Source organism: Bos indicus x Bos taurus, chromosome 8, assembly GCF_003369695.1.
Source record: "Bos indicus x Bos taurus breed Angus x Brahman F1 hybrid chromosome 8, Bos_hybrid_MaternalHap_v2.0, whole genome shotgun sequence".
Lineage (NCBI taxonomy): Eukaryota > Metazoa > Chordata > Mammalia > Artiodactyla > Bovidae > Bos > Bos indicus x Bos taurus.
This window is the reverse complement of record NC_040083.1, coordinates 102,155,548-102,175,589: the sequence shown is the minus strand read 5'-3', so window position 1 is coordinate 102,175,589 and position 20,042 is coordinate 102,155,548.

Here is a 20,042-nt window from a genome sequence, read left to right as displayed (position 1 = left end):
TGTTATACTTTAATTTGACTCAATAGCTAAACTAATATATCTCTGGCCTTTATTTATCAAGTAATAATCCAGAATCCATAAAGCCAGAATCCATAAAGATTTTGATTAGGTGTAAGCAAATAAGAAAGATAAGGAACTCATACATACAGATGCTGAACTTGAGTACTTTCTGTTGAGTCTCAGATCATATTTTTAAACTAAAAACCTTTTATACTAATTAACCTGTCAAAGCATGAATACAAAAATTGTTATTTTCAAATAATTGGAAAATGAGTACTTATAGTTAACAGAATTTGTAATGGATAGTAGTAACACACTGTGAGATGCTCAATTATATGCTATTTTAACTATTAATATGTAAACAACATCTAGACTCATCAAAACACCAAGAAATTTTTCTATGACCTTGTATGAGGAGAGCTTAAATGATAGGTAATAAACACGTATTTTCTACTTTAAGTACGTACTCCTCCCAAATAAAGTAGGTTCTTGGGAAACACGGTCTGAGCTGGAAACAGGTAAGGCTTGTGGGGTACTCATGGCTGATCAGGATGAGCCCTCTGCTCTAAGATCTCAAAAACATGTGAGGGGCAGGGGAGGCTGCAGGTGAGGGAGAATGAGGTCAAACTGTTGCCACAAGGAGGAGAATGAGAACAGTCTCTCTGCCTCTTCTGCCTGTACAGTGTCCTCATCAATAGAGGGTCATCTAATCAACCACCCCTTTATATGCCAGGGGTTCCTTCAAGTTACAAACAGAGTCTTAATGCTGCAACTAGAATGTCCACTTCAAAATATTTATTGACGTTTCTGTTTATTTCAAAGATAGGCCTTCACCCTTCTCCCAGGGCCAAGTCCACTGCAGGCTACAAGAGAATGTGTCCTCCTTTCCCCCTCTTCTCCTCTCTCAGATTCCTCGGGGCAGTTTCTGGCTCTCTGAGGAGCACAGGGAGGGGCAAGGAGCAGGCAGGAGTGGAAAAGTTCACACTTGGCTGATACTATCCTAAGGTGACTTTGTGTTCTCTGGACTTGACTCTGTTTAAGGCAGATCCTTTCTCATGGTGATCCCCCTGAGTGTCCACTGAGTGCCATCCACATGCTGGGAGCAGAGCTGCTTTGACTGATTTCTTCCTATCTATACTTCACACCCCTACTTAGCATCTTCCTATAGCACATCACAGAATGTCCCCTGGAAGGCCATCCACTTGGGCAGGATTCTTGATACTCCTGGCCGACATTTTCTGTAACCATTTCTGAGAATGTGTGAGCTTTGCCCTGCCTTTTGGAGAGAAGGTGGTTATTGTCCAAATGCTGACTGTTCCAAGGCAGCTTTGGCTTTCTTAGCCCAAACTGGCTTCTGCATCTCTCTGGATCCCCAACAGCAGAGAGTGGGTGTTCAGACCCATCGGAAGATGTACCGGATCTCTGAAGGAGGCCAAACTGGGACGATGGAGCAACCACAGATAGAGAAGCCTGGCAGAACAGACCAGGTGAGAGTGACAAGCCTAGAGTTTGGAATGAGCAGTCATTTCAAGCACAGAATATGATTTTCAGGATTTGACCATGAAAAGGAGCAAGCTCAAGTACAAAACGAACTAGAGACCCAACTGACAGGTGTCCTGTAAGAAAAACATCTCTCCTCTACCTTCCTTTCTCAGGATTCCAAGAGGATAAGTGATTCTAATATAAGTGGGCTATATTTGCAAGGATCCCTGAAAATGTCTGGGACTATTTAGGGAGCTGTTTCTAGGAAAATAACGTGCTTCAGACTAATAAACCAGTAGGGGCTTGGAGCATGCAACTGTGGGCAGTCTTCTAAATGTGATCATGGAATCCAGGAGGGTAGAGACTTGATGTTTTTTGTTTGTTTCTGTTTTTTATAAATTGGAGTATAAATGCTTAACAATCTTGTGTTGGTTTCTGCTGTACAACAGCATGAATGAGTCATAATTCTATACATATATCCCTCTGGAGCGTCCCTCCCGCTTCCTGTCCCACCCCTCCAGGCGAGGCTTCCTCTGTTATGCAGCAGCTGCCCACTAGCCGTCTATTTTATACATGGTAGAGTATATGTCAATCTACTCTCTCCATTTGATCCCCCCTCTCCTTCCCCGCTGCACCCATAAGTCCTTCCTCTACATCCGCATCTCCATCCTTTCCCTGCAAACAGGTTCCTCGGTACCATTTTTCTAGATTCCATATGTGTGCATTAATATACAATATTTGTTTTTCTCTTTCTGACTTACTCCATTCCGTATAACAGGCTCTAGGTTCAGCCACCTCAAGGACCACTGACTCTGCTTCCATTGCTGCTATATCCTCAGAGTCTAGAACACTCTTGTGTTAGTAAAGAATTAACCTTGCCCAAAGAGAATTCTGGCCTTTGCCCTTAGTGACTGGAAGGTGATCTCCAGGTGATCTCGTTTATAATATCCTACCAGAGAAGAGTGTCTTTGTTTACTGTAAGATGAGTGCAGAGAAAAAGAAAGCGAGCTGGGCAGTCAGGCAAGAAAAGGGAAATTTATTAGAGTGAAAAGAGAGGGTGGCCCTTAAGGAGAACCAGCATTCTCCCTTTCTGACAGAGTCCTTCTTATACCCCACCGATGACAAATTCTCTGAAGGGATGGTCACGTAGCCGGAGGTCTGGAATCTGGTGGTCTCGAAGCTTTGAGAAGATAGGCGCCAGTGAGATAACAGGATGGCATTTGGGCAATTTGGTCAGTCTCACAGATCACTGTGATTTATTCTTTGTTTGCGAGGCTGACATAAAGAGCCATCTTACCAATGAGACCCCCTGAGGGCCCTATCATTTACCTAGGGGCCTTGGGCCACCCAAGGTCGTTTGACAGTGTTGTGTATGATAGGGGTTTTGGGCTATGCAGTATTAGCCTTCAGAGGGGCTAGAAATTATAGGTCAGCCACATGTGCTGTCAACCATGTCTGCATGGTTGCTCCAGTAAAGTCTCTGGATACCAAGTCCCAGATGGACCTCTCCAGCTGGCCCTACTCCAAGCACACTGGCACACATCTTTGCCAGGAGAGCAGTCTACCCATGACTCCACTGGGAGAGGACTGTTGCAGGTTCTACTCTTGGAAACTTCCTGGACTCTGCCCTGTGCATCTCTTCTTTGGGCTAATTTTAATTTGTGTTCTTTCACTGTAACAAAGCATAATTGTGAGTGTTACAGCTTTCAGTGAATTCTGCAAGTCTTTTGAATGAATTATCAAACCCAAGGGTGGACTTGAGAACCCCCACCCCCGAATTTTCCCTTGCTGTCAAAAGTGAGGATGGTCTGGCAGTCTCCCTAACACTGCAAGTGCCTTGCACAAGCAGATGTTCAATAAGTGTTCACTGAAGGAAGGAAAGGATGAAGGTATTTGTATATACCAACTGAGGAAGCCATGCTAGTTACCCAAGGGTTCAGTTCAGTTCAGTTCAGTCGCTCAGTCCTGTCCGACTCTTTGTGACCCCATGAATTGCAGCACGCCAGGCCTCCCTGTCCATCACCAACTCCCAGAGTTCACTCAAACTCACGTCCATTGAGTCAGTGATGCCATCCAGCCATCTCATCCTCTGTTGTCCCCTTCTCCTCCTGCCCCCAATCCCTCCCAGCATCAGAGTCTTTTCCAATGAGTCAACTCTTCGCATGAGGGGGCCAAAGTACTGGAGTTTCAGCTTTAGCATCATTCCTTCCAAAGAAATCCCAGGACTGATCTCCTTTAGAATGGACTGGTTGGATCTCCTTGCAGTCCAAAGGACTCTCAAGAGTCTTCTCCAACACCACAGTTCAAAAGCATCAATTCAGCACTCAGCTTTCTTCACTGTCCAACTCTCACATCCATACATGACCACAGGAAAAACCAAAGCCTTGACTAGACGGACCTTTATTGGCAAAGGAATGTCTCTGCTTTTGAATATGCTATCTACGTTGGTCATAACTTTTCTTCCAAGGAGTAAGCGTCTTTTAATTTCATGGCTGCAATCACCATCTGCAGTGATTTTGGAGCCCCCAAAAATAAAGTCTGCCACTGTTTCCACTGTTTCCCCATCTATTTCCCATGAAGTGATGGGACCAGATGCCATGATCTTAGTTTTCTGAATGTTGAGCTTTAAGCCACCTTTTTCATTCTCCTCTTTCACTTTCATCAAGAGGCTTTTTAGTTCCTCTTCACTTTCTGCCATAAGGGTGGTGTCATCTGCACATCTGAGGTTATTGATTGTCTTCTTAAATATAGCATCATCATAACGTTTTGTGTTTACACAATTTACATGACAAAATTAGACTTTTTAATCCTATGGTGTTCTTCCCAAGTATACTTGGACTTTGCTTGTCATTTCGTAAACATATTTCAATTACCACATTATTTCAAAAACCAAACACCAAGCAGATTTCTGCTTGAAGAGTGAGAATAACAGCAGTGTCATAAACGTCTTTACAGAGCATAGGTGGGGTGGAGGCTCACCCGGAAGGAAGATGCCACTGCAAGTCCTCCTCCGGAGCTACTCCAACATGAATACGTGGAGGGCAGCTGGCCATGAGTAAACGCACCCTCCATCCATGGTTAGCTGAAGCTTCACACGAGAGCTCCTCACAGGCATAGCACACTCTCGAGAGTGCTATGGACATGGTGAGGTCTATCCTCAGTGTGTGAGACCATGTTATTTATGACCCCAGAGCAGGAGAAAGCCTAAAGGTGTAACTTTGAGGGCTTGTCCCTGCTCTCCCTTCTTCGGTGAACCAGAAAAGTTCTCTGTCTCCTCTGGCAGCTTCAACTTTAGAGTCCAATACATCCCCATTAGCAGGTTACTCTCCAGGGACTTTTCAGAGCTGCGATTTCCTCCCACGAGGTTTTCAGCAGTGAATAGCTGGGAGGCAGTTGCTCTCAAATCAGTAGCAGAGAACAGAGTGTTTGTATGATAATGAGGCATAGCCATGGGGGAAAAGAACTTCTTATTCCTGATTCCTATCAGCTTTTTGGTGGTTTGGTATTTGAGTTTTCTCCCAGGATGTAATTCTGGCCTCGGAAATCACCAAAGAAATATTGGCTCCCCTACCCAGACCTGGGCTCACCGACCTTTCAACCTTTAGATCCCCGGTTTTGATCTGATATCCTCAGGTGATGCAAAATTTTGCCATAGATACCCATCAGTCTCTTTCTAAGAATTCCTACTTCAATTCCAGAAACGTCCCACTTGTATTTTTAAACTTTGCTAGTGGGTCAGTTCCGCTTGAATGTAACCCAGATCTTATTAGGTGGTGCTTCTAGCCCTTTAAGTTCTACAGAACACTGGCTTGAACCCCCCTCTTCTAGAGTCTAGGATGAGTCTGTGCTAAGCCGCTTCAGTGATGTCTGACTCTTGGCTACTCCATGAACTGTAGCCTGCCAGGCTCCTCTGTCCATGGGATTTTCCAGGCAAAAATGCTAAAGTGGGTTGTCATTTCCTTCTCCAGGTCTTCCCACCCAGGGGTTGAACCTGAGTCTCTTACGTCTCCTGCATTGGCAGGCAAATTCTTTATTGCTAGCGGCACCTGGGGAGTCCATGGAGTCTATGGCGTCTAAAGCTTTTCAACATTTCCTGCAAGTTCCCAGAGGGTACATTCTCATGGTCACTCAGCTTCCATGCTCCAGCCTCCTCATGGGCTACTGTTCTCTGTTCAACTCCTTCTACAGTTATCACAGAATTCCCATTTACATAAACAGTTTAAGTGTTTTATATTGTCTTCAAAATTTGGAGTAAGTTAGTAATGGAAACAACCTCACTTGACATCTCAGTTGAACTTGAGATCTCTCTCCCTTCTTAAAAATATCCATTAACTACCAGCTACACAGAACTCCCCATCTGATCATATACCTCTCTCTATCCCTTCTTTTCCAGCCTCTCCAAACAAATTTCATTCTTTATTGCAGCAGAGCAATTTATTTATTTATTTATTTTTATTTATTTATTTTGGATTGTTTCTCTTTTTTATTTTTTATTATTGTAATTTTTTTTACTTTACAATATTGTATTGGTTTTGCCATACATCAACATGCATCCGCCACGGGTGTACACGTGTTCCCCATCCTGAACCCCCCTCCCACCTCCCTCCCCATACCGTCCCTCTGGGTCATCCCAGCGCACCAGCCCCAGGCTTCCTGTACCCTGCATCGAATGTTATTTAGCTGCTTCAGGTCTTGGTGTGGCACACGGATCTTCGTGGCAGTGCGGGATTCTCTAACTGTGGTGCACAGGCTCAGTAGTTGCAGTGCTCAGGATTAGTTTCTCCGGGGCATGTGGGGTCTAGGTTCCCTAACCAAGAATCAAACCCATGTTCCCTGCATTGCAAGGCGAATTCTTAACCACTGGACCGCTTGGGAAGCCTCTGCAACAGAGCAGTGTAATCATTCCACTTTGTGGCCATGCTTCTTGCTATTGAGTTCCACTCTCTACCAATCAATTTATCAAGATATTTTCCTAAACCAAAGACAGCTCTCTGCCTGGAGAGAATCCCGGTGTAATCAATTCACGTGTTTTTCTTCGTTTCATAAAGAAGTACAGCTTACACTTGAACAACACGGGGGTTAGGGACTCCACCCTCTGTGCAATGGAAACCTGTGCAGTTGGCTCCGTATCTACACTTCCCCTGTATACTTGTTCCTCCCTAAACGTGGTTCCATATGCATGGATTCAGCCAACCCCGGATTGTATAGTACTGTAGTATATACTACTGAAAAAACCCTGGTATGAATGAACCCATGCAGTTCGAATCCATGTTATTCAAGGCTCAACTGTATTTTGCCTCTATTGGGTCCAATCAGTCAACGATCACTCCTTATCATTCATTGCTCATTCGTGGAGATGGGCACTGTTTTATTGGATTCCCTGGAGAAAGACTCTGACACAGAGAACTGCTTGCAGAAGGCTTATCAAGGAGTGTTCTTGGAAGTATCCTTGTAAGGAAATCAGGAAGGCGGGGCTGGGCATAGGGAGCTGCTGACCTGCAGTGAGGCTGCAATGGACCTCAGCTCTGTGAAGCTTGAACAACTCTGATAAGGACTTTGGAGCTGTCCCAAATTGAAGCAAAGGAATTGGACCTTTGTATCCTTTCAGTTGCCAGTTGTTCGTTGAGGGGATGATCCCCGGGAAGGGTGTAGAAGCTTGGGCAAAGCAGCCCATTGTGTGAGTGGACGCAGCTGTGGGCGGGCAGTATTTGATACTCAGCTGGGGGTTAGGTAGGTGCATTGGCTCTGAAGAGGGGATTTGGGTAAACACTACAATATTTGCTGCAGCTCACCTCTCACATCTCTCAGATCCAGCTGGGAATGACTTCCACAATTCTGGCTGACCTAGTTTACTAGGAAACTGACAAGAGATGGGTTAGTGTGACAAACTACAGATCCCACAGCCACAGCTAAATAGAGGCCATGAATGATACTCTCTCCTCCCCATCCCTTTATATATTCCTCTCACCACCCTTGCTGGTCTAACAGGCTGGTGAGGAGACCCGGATCATTGTTCCTGAGGTGTTTGTGCCTAAATCTGCTGTCTTACTCTGGCCACTGCACGTGTCCATTTACTATCATTAACGTGGGGCATGGGAACTCTGAGAGGCACCCCATGGAACTCCTGAGCACCAAATATTCTTTCCTGTGTCACTGAGTAGCTTCAGCCCTAATTACCCCTACCTTTCCTTTTTTTCCCTGCTGTTCTCTTGTCACATGGGCCTGAGCAACAGCCATAGCTTAAAGTTTGATGGGATTCTGTGTCTCCTGATGGTATTGGCCCCTTCTAGATGCTGAAGCTGAAACTCCAGTACTTTGGCCACCTCATGCGAAGAGTTGATTCATTGTAAAAGACCCTGATGCTGGGAGGGATTGGGGGCAGGAGGAGAAGGGGACGACAGAGGATGAGATGGCTGGGTGGCATCACTGACTCGATGGACATGAGTCTCAGTGAACTCCGGGAGTTGGTGATAGACAGGGAGGCCTGGCGTGCTTCGATTCATGGGGTCGCAGAGTTGGACACGACTGAGCGACTGATCTGATCTGATCTGATCTGAGACCTGCAGAGCTAAAGCTGCAGGGTTGAGAAACAGAAATTCCCCAAGAGGGTCACTGGAAGTGCTGATAAGAGGTGTCACACTTACTTCCACCTTTTAGTTTTCAGACCCACGTAGTCCACATTTTAAGGGTCAGAAAACAGCATCATGGGCCTCCTAGGTGGCGCTAGTGTTAAAGAACCTGCCTGCCATTGCAGGAGACAAGATACACTGGTTCCCTTCCTGGGTCAGGAAGATCCCCTGGAGGAGAGCATGGCAACCCACTCGGGTATTCTCGCCTGGAGAATCCCATGGAGGGAGGAGCCTGGAGGGTGACAATTTTCAACCACCCACGTGGCAGTGGTGGAGCAGTTCCATCCAGTGAGCTCACTGCCATTGTTTTAGCAGTGTAAATCTTTTAAACACAAGGGTCCTGGGATTAGAGTCAGATTCTAAAAGAAACTTTAAGTTTCGCATCACCTCAGCTTAAAACAATTCTTCTGATGGAAGGAGTACAGTTCCCACTTAGCTTAGCCAGCTGTTCAGTCCTTTCTTTGTCCAGTCAGTGAAGAAGCCTTGACTGAGCATCTCCTATCTCTCAGGCACTGTGCTCCATGCTAAAGATTCAGGTGAGGATAAAAAGAAAAAGGCGTGGGCCTTTCTGATATTAATAAAAAATTCATACAAGCACCATTAAATTACAACAGTGGATATAATTACAGGTTTAAAGTACATGATGTTATGAGGACATCTAATAGACCAAAACAAGAAGTTCAAGGAAGACTTCCTTGAGAATGGGATGGCTGAGTTAACCTTTGAAGGGAGAGTAAGTGTTATTGATTGGATAACATGGAATGGAAATATCCTAAGCAGAGAAAAAAGCATGTTCTAGGGGCCCTGTGGGGGGTTCAGAGAAGGGAATGATGAAAACCAATGTGGCTGGACCACTGTGAGCAAGAAGGAGGGTCAAGTGAAATGAGACGGGGGCTAGGGAGGACCCGGCCTCATAAACAACTTGGGAGATTGTTGAAAGAGACCACAGGAGAGAAACCAGTGGCTTGTATGGAGTTGGCTTTGAAAAGCTCTATTAGAAATTCATTCCTTATATCAAACATGCGTACTGGCCCCCAGATCTTTCTCTGGAACCACAAAGAACAAGCAACTCCACATCAGTATGGCAGACTTTTCAGTAGATTGGGGAATGCATTGTGCTACACATACTTTACTTCTTGTACTCTGCCCCTTCCTGCCCTTACCACTTAGTCTCCTTGCTTTTTTTTTGGTCGCACCGAGTCTTCCTTGTTATGGACGGACTTTCTCTAGTTATGCCGATTGGGAGTTCCTCTCTGTTGGTGGTGGGCAGGCTTCTCACTGCAGCGGCTTCTCTTGTTGTGGAGCTCAGGTCCAGGTGCACAGGCTTCAGCACTTGCTGCACACGGGCTCAGTAGTTGCTGCACACGGGCTCAGTAGTTGCCGCACACGGGCTCAGTAGTTCCCGCACACGGGCTCAGTAGTTGCCGAAAACAGGCTTAGTTGCCCTGCAGCGTGTGGAATCTTCCCAGACCAGGGATCGAACCTGTATCCCCTGCCTTGGCAGGTGGGTTCTTATCCACTGGACCACCAAGAAAGTCATCCTTTCTTCTTGTTTAAAAAGCATGATTCTTTTAACAGGTCCTCAAATGGTCTGAAAATGAATTCCCTTTGCCATCCTCACTGCCCAGAACAGTCTCAGTTGGTTAATAAAGACTAAATCTCATGATGAGACAAAGCTTCTAGAGATTAAGATTAATATAAAAGATAGGCTTGATATGTTAAACTTTAATCACAGTATGAAAATAAACAAGGAAGTGTTAAACCTACAGCCCGACAGCTAGAAAAATCATAAATTAACTTCTGACTTCTCCATCAGGCTATTACTAATAGAAGTCAACATTTATTGAGACTTTTAAAAATATATTATGTACATTGACTCATTTAGTCCTCAAAACAACCCTTGAGGTAGGTCCTAATATTATTCCCATTTTACAGATGGGAAAAATAAGGTATGAGAGACTAAGGTTATGTAATCAGTCATCATGAAAGCCTAGACTCAAGCACTAATCCGATTTCAGGGATTGTGCTCTTACCACTACACTACACTGCCTTCCAAGGCTAGAAAAACTATCTTCAAACCTTTATAAGGGAAAAATATAAACATGATTAAAAGGAATTAAAGCCCAAAGTTAGAGAAGAAGATAATCAGAGAGTTGATAATTATTTGACTTTAATCTAAAGCCCAGATGAAGAATATTTTAAGACACTGAAAGAACAGTCAGACATAAACCCAAAATAATAATCGGTTATCTTTTAGAGGGCTTCTCTGGTGGCTCAGTGGTAAAGAATCCACCTGCAATGTAGGAGATGCAGGAGACGCAGATTCGATCCCTGGATCAGGAAGATCTCTGGGTCGGGAAGATCCCCTGGGGAAAGAAATGGCAACCCACTCCAATATTCTTGCCTAGGAAATCTCATGGACAGAGGAGCCTGGCCAGCTACAGTCCATGGGGTCACAAAGAGTTGGACATAACTTAGCTACTAAAAAACAACAACAAATATTGGAAGATGATTGGAGATGTCCAGTATATTGTCAGGCCACCCAAAATGGCTGTTTTATTGCTCTTTGTACATCCCCTGACCCTCAGCCCCTACTCACATGAGGGCTGTCCCAATGCCTCAGCGAGTAAAAAATCCACCAGCAATGCAGGAGACATAAGAAATGCAAGTTCCATCTCTGGGCCAGGAAGATCCCCTGGAGGAGGAAATGGCAACCCACTCCAGTATTCTTGCCCGAAAAAACCCACAGAGAAGCCTGGCAGGCCATAGCACAAAAGGTGGCAGAGAGTCTTAAGCACTTGTTCACATGAAGGCCCTTTGCCACTTACCCCAGCTAGTGCTTATTCGAATCCTTAAGCCAGAGTGGCTCCATGTGCTAGTATATTGAGGGAAAGTTCTGCGCTTGGGATGATTGTTAATCCAAGGGGCTATGAGGGACATGCCCTAACTGCTGGTTTCCCTGGTAACTGATGAGCCAACCTAATGTTAATTCCCCCTATAAATGGTAGCCACGCCCCCAGTAGCGAAGTTTGCTGCCATTGCCTTCCTTCCTGCCTCCTCTGGGTGTTGCTCCTGGACCTTTCCTTCAGGCATATGAGATCCCCCTGTCCAACAAACCACTGGTGTCTCTGCCATTATCTCTGGGTTCTTTCTTTGGTCTTGAGGCTGGGCAGCTACGAGGCTTGCAGGCCTTTGGGGTGCAGCCCAACAACTGGCGAACCAGCTGGGAGGCCGAGGAAACTCTGATGAGTGCCAAGATGTTGGGAAATAAGAATGGGGAAGGGAAAGTGGTGGGGGTAATCCCGCCCACTAGCATATGGGACCCTGTGGCAGCTGACCACCACAAGAGGTGTCTTTCTCTTATATTGATGGTGCATTATTAACCTCAGTCTCTTTCAAGTTTAAAAGTAGCAGCCCTGTGCTCGTGGCTCATCTGATTGCACAGAGGGTGGCTGGTGAATATACACAAAACATAAGGACCTGGAATATCTACAAAATACATGCATACTGCCTACTCACCACACCTAAACAACTACAGGCATGGGCATTGGGAATATTAACTCAGGGACAGGCTTATGAATTGGACATGGCCAATTCCCTGGAAGGGTTTGGAGGGGACCTGTGGCAACAGCAAAATAATAAAAGTACCCTTGGGCTTTTAGTCCTAGATGATGCTGTGAAAGTGCTGCACTCAATATGCCAGCAAATTTGGAAAACTCAGCAGTGGCCACAGGACTGGAAAAGGTCAGTTTTCATTCCAATCCCAAAGAAAGGCAATGCCAAAGAATGCTCAAACTACCGCACAATTGCACTCATCTCACACGCTAATAAAGTAATGTTCAAAATTCTCCAAGCCAGGCTTCAGCAATACGTGAACTGTGAACTTCCAGATGTTCAAGCTGGTTTTAGAAAAGGCAGAGGAACCAGAGATCAAATTGCCAACGTCCGCTGGATCATGGAAAAAGCAAGAGAGTTCCAGAAAAACATCTATTTCTGCTTTATTGACTATGCCAAAGCCTTTGACTGTGTGGATCACAATAAACTGTGGAAAATTCTGAAAGAGATTGGAATACCAGATCACCTGATCTGCCTCTTGAGAAATTTGTATGCAGGTCAGGAAGCAACAGTTAGAACTGGACATGGAACAACAGACTGGTTCCAAGTAGGAAAAGGAGTATGTCAAGGCTGTATATTGTCACCCTGTTTATTTAACATATATGCAAAGTACATCATGAGAAACGCTGGACTGGAAGAAACACAAGCTGGAATCAAGATTGCTGGAAGAAATCTCAATAATCTCAGATCTGCAAATGATACCACCCTATGGCAGAAAGTGAAGAGGAACTCAAAAGCCTCTTGATGAAAGTGAAAGTGAAGAGTGAAAAAGTTGGCTTAAAGCTCAACATTCAGAAAACGAAGATCATGGCATCCAGTCCCACCACTTCATGGGAAATAGATGGGGAAACAGTGGAAACAGTGTCACACTTTATTTTTCTGGGCTCCAAAATCACTACAGATGGTGACTGCAGCCATGAAATTAAAAGATGCTTACTCCTTGGAAGGAAAGTTATGACCAACCTAGATAGCATATTGAAAAGCAGAGACATTACTTTGCCAACAAAGGTTCGTCTAGTCAAGGTTATGGTTTTTCCTGTGGTCATGTATGGATGTGAGAGTTGGACTGTGAAGAAGGCTGAGTGCTGAAGAATTGATGCTTTTGAACTGTGATGTTGGAGAAGACTCTTGAGAGTCCCTTGGACTGCAAGGAGATCCAACCAGTCCATTCTGTAGGAGATCAGCCCTAGGATTTCTTTGGAAGGAATGATGCTAAAGCTGAAACTCCAGTACTTTGGCCACCTCATGTGAAGAGTTGACTCATTGGAAAAGACTCCAATGCTGGGAGGAATTGGGGGCAGGAGGAGAAGGGGATGACAGAGGATGAGATGGCTGGATGGCATCACTGACTTGATGGACATGACTCTCAGTGAACTCCAGGAGTTGGTGATGGACAGGGAGGCCTGGCGTGCTGCAATTCATGGGGTCTCAAAGAGTCGGACACAACTGAGTGACTGATCTGATCTGATCTGATGGGAAGGGACAGAGGAAAGATGTACGTGATGGAAAATAGCTACATGCTGAATACGATGTGTTACAACAGGTAGAAGACATCATGAAAGGCTACCTGAGTTGTCAAGCGATGCAGGAAAACATTATTTGGGGTCTAGAATGGCTGTGTGTAATAATACTGGACCACCGTGAACATGGATTGCAACCACTTCACCAGCCAGCTATGGGTCAGGACACTAACTTTTGCCTTTGCCACAGGATCTACCCCCAGGGAACACATTATCAAATGGCCCTGGGACTGGCAGATAAGTTCCAGAAGGTCTGGGTTTGCTGCCCAGTGGGAAATAGGGCTGGAAAGGGGTTTACAGAGCTCATCAGCCCCACCTGAGACTACTAAAGTTTATATGGGCCCCTCAGGGAGGAAGGCACCGTTGTATTAACCGGTGGTCTGTTGTCACACAGCCTAACCAGGATTTGGCCCCAGCTGTGGGGACTGGAGGTGGACAGGCAGTGTGGTCCTGCAGGCCGGGACAAAAATCACAGGCAGGGGTGGTGCTCTCTCAGAAAGCTGTTACTTCTTGCATTTGGCTTAATGGTCATGATCTTCCCTGTAATATGCTTATTAAACATCTTTCCACTCTAGTCTGAGAGGAGGGAATCTATTTGCAAACTGGGTGACAGTGTTGGCCTTACTGTGAACTGAGTCTGGTTGCTGGGTCTACAGTGAGATGCGGTTGTTGTCCTTCTCTGGCCATGAAAAACTGACCTGATAAGCATCTGGCTTCCTCTTGCTACTTGTTAGCTGCTGGTAATCTGTATTGTATTTGTGGTATTCAGTTGGACTGCATCTCTACAGACTGACCTCAAGGATTTAGCAGAAGAGGGGTGGACCAAGGGTCCACCATTGCAAGGGTCATGCAGAGTATGTAGGGACGGAGTGTATAGTCAGGCCATTCAAGATGGCTGTTCTCTTGCTCTTTGGACATCCCCTGCTTGACCAGTCCCCACTTTGCCTGCCCACTAATCACATGAAAGTGCTTTGCCCCGTTCCCCAGCTAGGGATTGTTGGAATCCGTAGGCCAGACTGGCTCTACCTGCTAGCTTATTGAAGGGAAGCAATAAGTTAAACAATTAACTAAACGAGAGCAGAAACATCTGCTCTCCTGGTGGTCCTTAATCTGTAAGGTCTGCAAGGGACTTTCCCTTCCTGGTGATTTCCTTGGTAATTGATGAGTCAACCTGACATCAATTACCCCTATAAATGGTAGCCACACCCCCGAGTAGTGAAGTTTGCTTCCATGGCCTGCCTGCCTCATCCGGGTGTTGCTTCAGACCTATAAGATCCCCCTGTCCAATAAACTACTGATGTCTCCATCACTGTCTGTAGGCTCTTTCTTTGGTCTCGAGGCTGGGCAACAGGCTTGCAGGCCTGCAGGCTGCAGACCAACATCCAACAAATTAAAAAAAACATGCTTTCAAAACATAGGGTCAATTTTAGAAAATTGACTTTATCTTCATCATTCACCTTTCCTTTCATCTGTGTTAGTATCTTATATTATTGACCAGGAAGTGCTAAATGGCTTTAGAAAAAACTTTGGAATTGTAACTCTTAACTAATCATCCACTGATTTATTCACACATACTTAATATCTGCTGAATGTCAGAGATTGCTAGGTTCTGGAGAGTTAGAACAGGGTTTTTCCTCATGGAAATCTCGTGAGGAATATCATTATGGATATAACAATAACATAAATGTGGGCATAATGACACACTAAATCATATGCTACAATTTAAAATTGTGTCCAGAGCAATTTTTAATTTTAAGTGGCAAGCAAGAATTTTAATGACTATTATGCATTTTTAACGAAATTTATACAAGGAAAAAATCTTTATAATCTTTCGATGATTTAAAAGTTTGGTCATACACAAAGAGTAAGACAATGTCTAAAATTAGAATAATAGTAGTGAGATTCCATGGGGTCGCAAAGAGTCAGACACAACTGAGCGACTGAACTGATGGGCATCCTTGTCTTCCTGATTTTAGAGAAAATGCTTTCAGTTTTTTGCCATTGAGGATAATGTTTGCTGTGGGTTTGTCATATATGGCCTTTATTATGTTATGTTCCTCTATGCTTACGTTCTGGAGAGTTTTTATCATAAATGGGTGTTGAATTTTGTCAAAAGCTTTTTCTGCACCTGTTGAAATGATCATATGGTTTTTATCTCTTGATTTGTTAATATGGTGTATCACATTGATTGATTTGCATACAGTGAAGAATCCTTGTATCCTGGGATAAAGCCCACTGGATAATGATGTATGATCTTTTTAATGTGTTGTTGGATTCTGTTCACTAGAATTTTGTTGAGGATTTTTGCATCTATGTTTATCAGTGATACTGGCTTGTAATTTTCTAAATGAAATTAAAGAATCTGTTTAGAGTCCACCTTAAAAATTGAGATAATTTATACATCATAAAATTTATCTTTTTAAGTATATAATGCACATGTGGTATATTTAGCAATGGAATATTACTCATCCATTCAAAAAATGAAATAATGCCATTTACAGCAACATGAATGAACCTATGGATAATCATGCCAAGTGAAGCAACACAGACAAGAGACAAATATCATATTGCTTACATGTGGAATCTAAAAAAGATACAAATGAGCTTATATTCAAGACAGAAATAGACTCACAGATATAGAAAACAAACTTATGGTCCCAAGGGAAAATGCAAGGGGAAGGATAAATTAGAGTTTGGGATTAACATATACACACTACACACTACTATATATAAAATAAATAACCAATAAGGACCTACTGTATAGCACAAGTAACCACACTCAGTATTGTGTAGTAACCTATAAGGGAAAAGAATAAGAAAAAAATAGATGTGTATAACTGACTCTCTGCTGTATACCTGAAACTAATACGATATGTAAATAAACCATACTTCAATAAAAGCTTACAATGCAGTGGTTTTTAAATATTAACAAGGTTGTATAACCATCACCACCATATAATTCCAGAACACTTATCACCCAAAAGAAATCTGCTACCCATGAACAGGCTTTCCATTTCCCTCCTTGCAGTCCCTGGCAACCACCAGTCTATTTTCTCTCCCTATGGATTTGCCTAATCTGCATATAAGTGGAATCATAGAATACAGGGCCTTTTGTGCCTCATCTTCACTTAGAATGTTTTCAAGCTTTATCCATGTTGTAGTGTGAATCAGCACTTCATTCCTTTTTATGATAAAGTATTCCATTGTAAGGATATAACACATTTTTTAATCTGGTCATCAGTTGATGGATATTTGGGTTCCTTCCACTTTTTGGCTATTGTGAATGCTACTATGAACATTCATGTTCAAGTTTTTGTAGAGGCATATGTTTTCAGTATTCTTATATAAATATCTAGGACTAGAATTGCTGGATCATATAGTAACTTTGTGTGTAACCTTTTGAGGAATTGCTGGAATGTTTTCCAAAGTGGATGCACAACTTTACATTCAACCACCAAACTAGAGATCTCTTCAAGAAAATTAGAGATACCAAGGGAACATTCATGCAAAGATGGGCTCAATAAAGGACAGAAATGGTATGGACCTAACAGAAGTAGAAGATATTAAGAAGAGGTGGCAAGAATACACAGAAGAACTGTACAAAAAAGATCTTCACGACCCAGATAATCACAATGGTGTGATCACTCATCTAGAGCCAGACATCCTGGAATGTGAAGTCAAGCGGGCCTTAGAAAGCATCACTACGAACAAAGCTAGTGGAGGTGATAGAATTCCAGTTGAGCTATTCCAAATCCTGAAAGATGATGCTGTGAAAGTGCTGCACTCAATATGCCAGCAAATTTGGAAAACTCAGCAGTGGCCACAGGACTGGAAAAGGTCACTTTTCATTCCAATCCCAAAGAAAGGCAATGCCAAAGAATGTTCAAACTACCGCACAATTGCACTCATCTCACACGCTAGTAAAGTAATGCTCAAAATTCTCCAAGCCAGGTTTCAACAATATGTGAACCGTGAACTTCAAGTTGTTCAAACTGGATTTAGAAAAGGCAGAGGAACCAGAGATCAAATTGCCAGCATCCACTGGATCATGGAAAAAGCAAGAGAGTTCCAGAAAAACATCTATTTCTGCTTCATTGACTATGCCAAAGCCTTTGACTGTGTGGATTACAATAAACTGTGGAAAATTCTGAAAGAGATGGGAATACCAGACCACCTGACCTGCCTCTTGAGAAACCTATATGCAGGTCAGGAAGCAACAGTTAGAACTGGACATGGAACAACAGACTGGTTCCAAATAGGAAAAGGAGTACATCAAGGCTGTATATTGTCACCCTGCTTATTTAACTTAAATGCAGAGTACATCATGAGAAATGCTGGACTGGAAGAAGCACAAGCTTGAATCAAGATTGCTGGGAGAAATATCAATAACCTCAGATATGCAGATGACACCACCCTATGGCAGAAAGTGAAGAGGAACTCAAAAGCCTCTTGATGAAAGTGAAAGAGGAGAGTAAAAAAGTTGGCTTAAAGCTCAACATTCAGAAAACTAAGACCAGGGCATCTGGTCCCATCATTTAATGGGAAATAGATGGGGAAACAGTGGAAATAGTGTCAGACTTTATTTTTGGGGGCTCCAAAATCACTGCAGATGGTGATTGCAGCCATGAAATTAACAGACACTTTCTCCTTGGAAGGAAAGTTATGACCAACCTAGATAGCATATTGAAAAGCAGAGACATTACTTTGCCAACAAAGGTTCGTCTAGTCAAGGCTATGGTTGTTCCTGTGGTCATGTATGGATGTGGGAGTTGGACTGTGAAGAAAGCTGAGCACCGAAGAATTGATGCTTTTGAACTGTGGTGTTGGAGAAGACTCTTGAGAGTCCCTTGGACTGTAAGGAGATCCAACCAGTCCATTCTAAAGGAGATCAGGTCTGGGTGTTCATTGGAAGAACTGATGCTAAAGCTGAAACTCCAATACTTTGGCCACCTCATGCAAAGAGTTGACTCATGGAAAAGATTCTGATGCTGGGAGGGATTGGGGCAGGAGGAGAAGGGGACGACAGGGGATGAGATGGCTGGTTGGCATCACCGACTTGATGGACATGAGTTTGGGTAAACTCCGGGAGTTGGTGATGGACAGGGAGGCCTGGCATGCTGTAATTCATGGGGTCGCAAAGAGTCGGACACAACTGAGCGACTCAACTGAACTGAACCAAGTGAAGTCAAGTGAAGTGATAGCTGCACTATTGTGTCCGACTCTTTTCGGCCCCATGGACTGTAGCCTTCCAGGCTCCTTTGTCCATGGGATTCTCCAGGCAAAAATACTGGAGTGGGTTGCCATTTCCTTCTCCAGGGTCTTCCCAACCCAGGGATTGAACTTGGGTCTCCCACACTGCAGGCAGATTCTTTACCACTGATCCACCAGGGAAGTACTGTGTCTAGTTTTGTAAGTTACCTTCATACTGTTCTCCATAATAGTTGTACCAATGTACATTCCCACCAACAGTGTAGTAGGGTTTCCTTTTCTCCACACCCTCACTAGCATTTATTGCTTGCAGATTTTTTGATGATGACCATTCTGGACTGTGTGAGGTGATACCTCATTGTAGCTTTCATTTGCATTTCTCTAATAATTAGTGATGCTGAGCATCTTTACATATGCTATTTTGGCCATCTGTATGTCTTCTTTAGAGAAAAGTGTATTTAGACCTTCCACCTATTTGTTATTGAGCTGCATGAGAGTGTATATTTTGGAGATTAAATCCCTTGTAGGTCATTTCATTTCTCTGATTCTGTGGGTTGTTTTTTCATTTTGTTTATGGTTTCCTTTGCTGTACAAAAGCTTTTAAGTTTAATTAAGTTCCACTTGTTTACTTTTGTTATTATTTTCATCACTCTAGGAGGTAGATAAAAAAATGATACTCCTGAGATTTATGTCAGAGTGCTTTGCCTATGTTTTCCTCTAAGAGTTTTATAGTATCCAACCTTACATGTATGTCTTTGATCCATTTTGAGTTTATTTTTGTATATGGTGTTAGTGTTTTAATTTCATTCTTTTACATGTAACAGTCCACTTTTCCCAGGATTGAAGACACTTTCTTTTCTCCACCATGTATTTTTGCCCCCTTTGTCACAGATTAGGTAACCACAAGTGCATGTGTTTATCTCTGGACTTCTAGCCTGTTCCACTGATTCACATTTCTGTTTTTGTGCCAGTACTATACTGTTTTAATAACCATAGCTTTGTAGTATAGTCTGAAGTCAGAGAGCCTGATTCCTCCAGCTCATTTTCTTTCTTAAGATTGCTTAGGCTATTTGGGGTCTTTTTTGTTTCCATACAAATTGTAGAATACTTTGTTTTAGTTCTGTGAAAAATGCCATTGGTAATTTTATAGCATTGCATTGAATCTGCAGATTATTTGGGGTTGTATAATCATTTTCACAATATTGATTCTTCAATTCAAGGACGTGGTATATCTCTTCTGTTTGTACCATCTTTGATTTCTTTCATCAGCATTCTGTAGTTTTCTGAATAGAGGTTTTTGCCTCCTTAGGTTTATTCCTAGGTATTTTATTCCTTTGTATGTGATGGCAAATGAGATTGTTTCCTTGATTTCTCTTTTAAATCTTTTGTTAGTATATAGAAATATAAGAGATTTTTGTGTATTTTATATCCTGCAAAATTCCAAATTTATTGATGAATTCTAGAAGTTTTCTGGTAGCATAGAAAATCCTAAAATGCTACCAGAAAACTTCTAGAACTCATCAATAAATTTGGAATATTGCAGGATATAAAATACACAGAAATCTCTTATATTTCTATACACTAACAA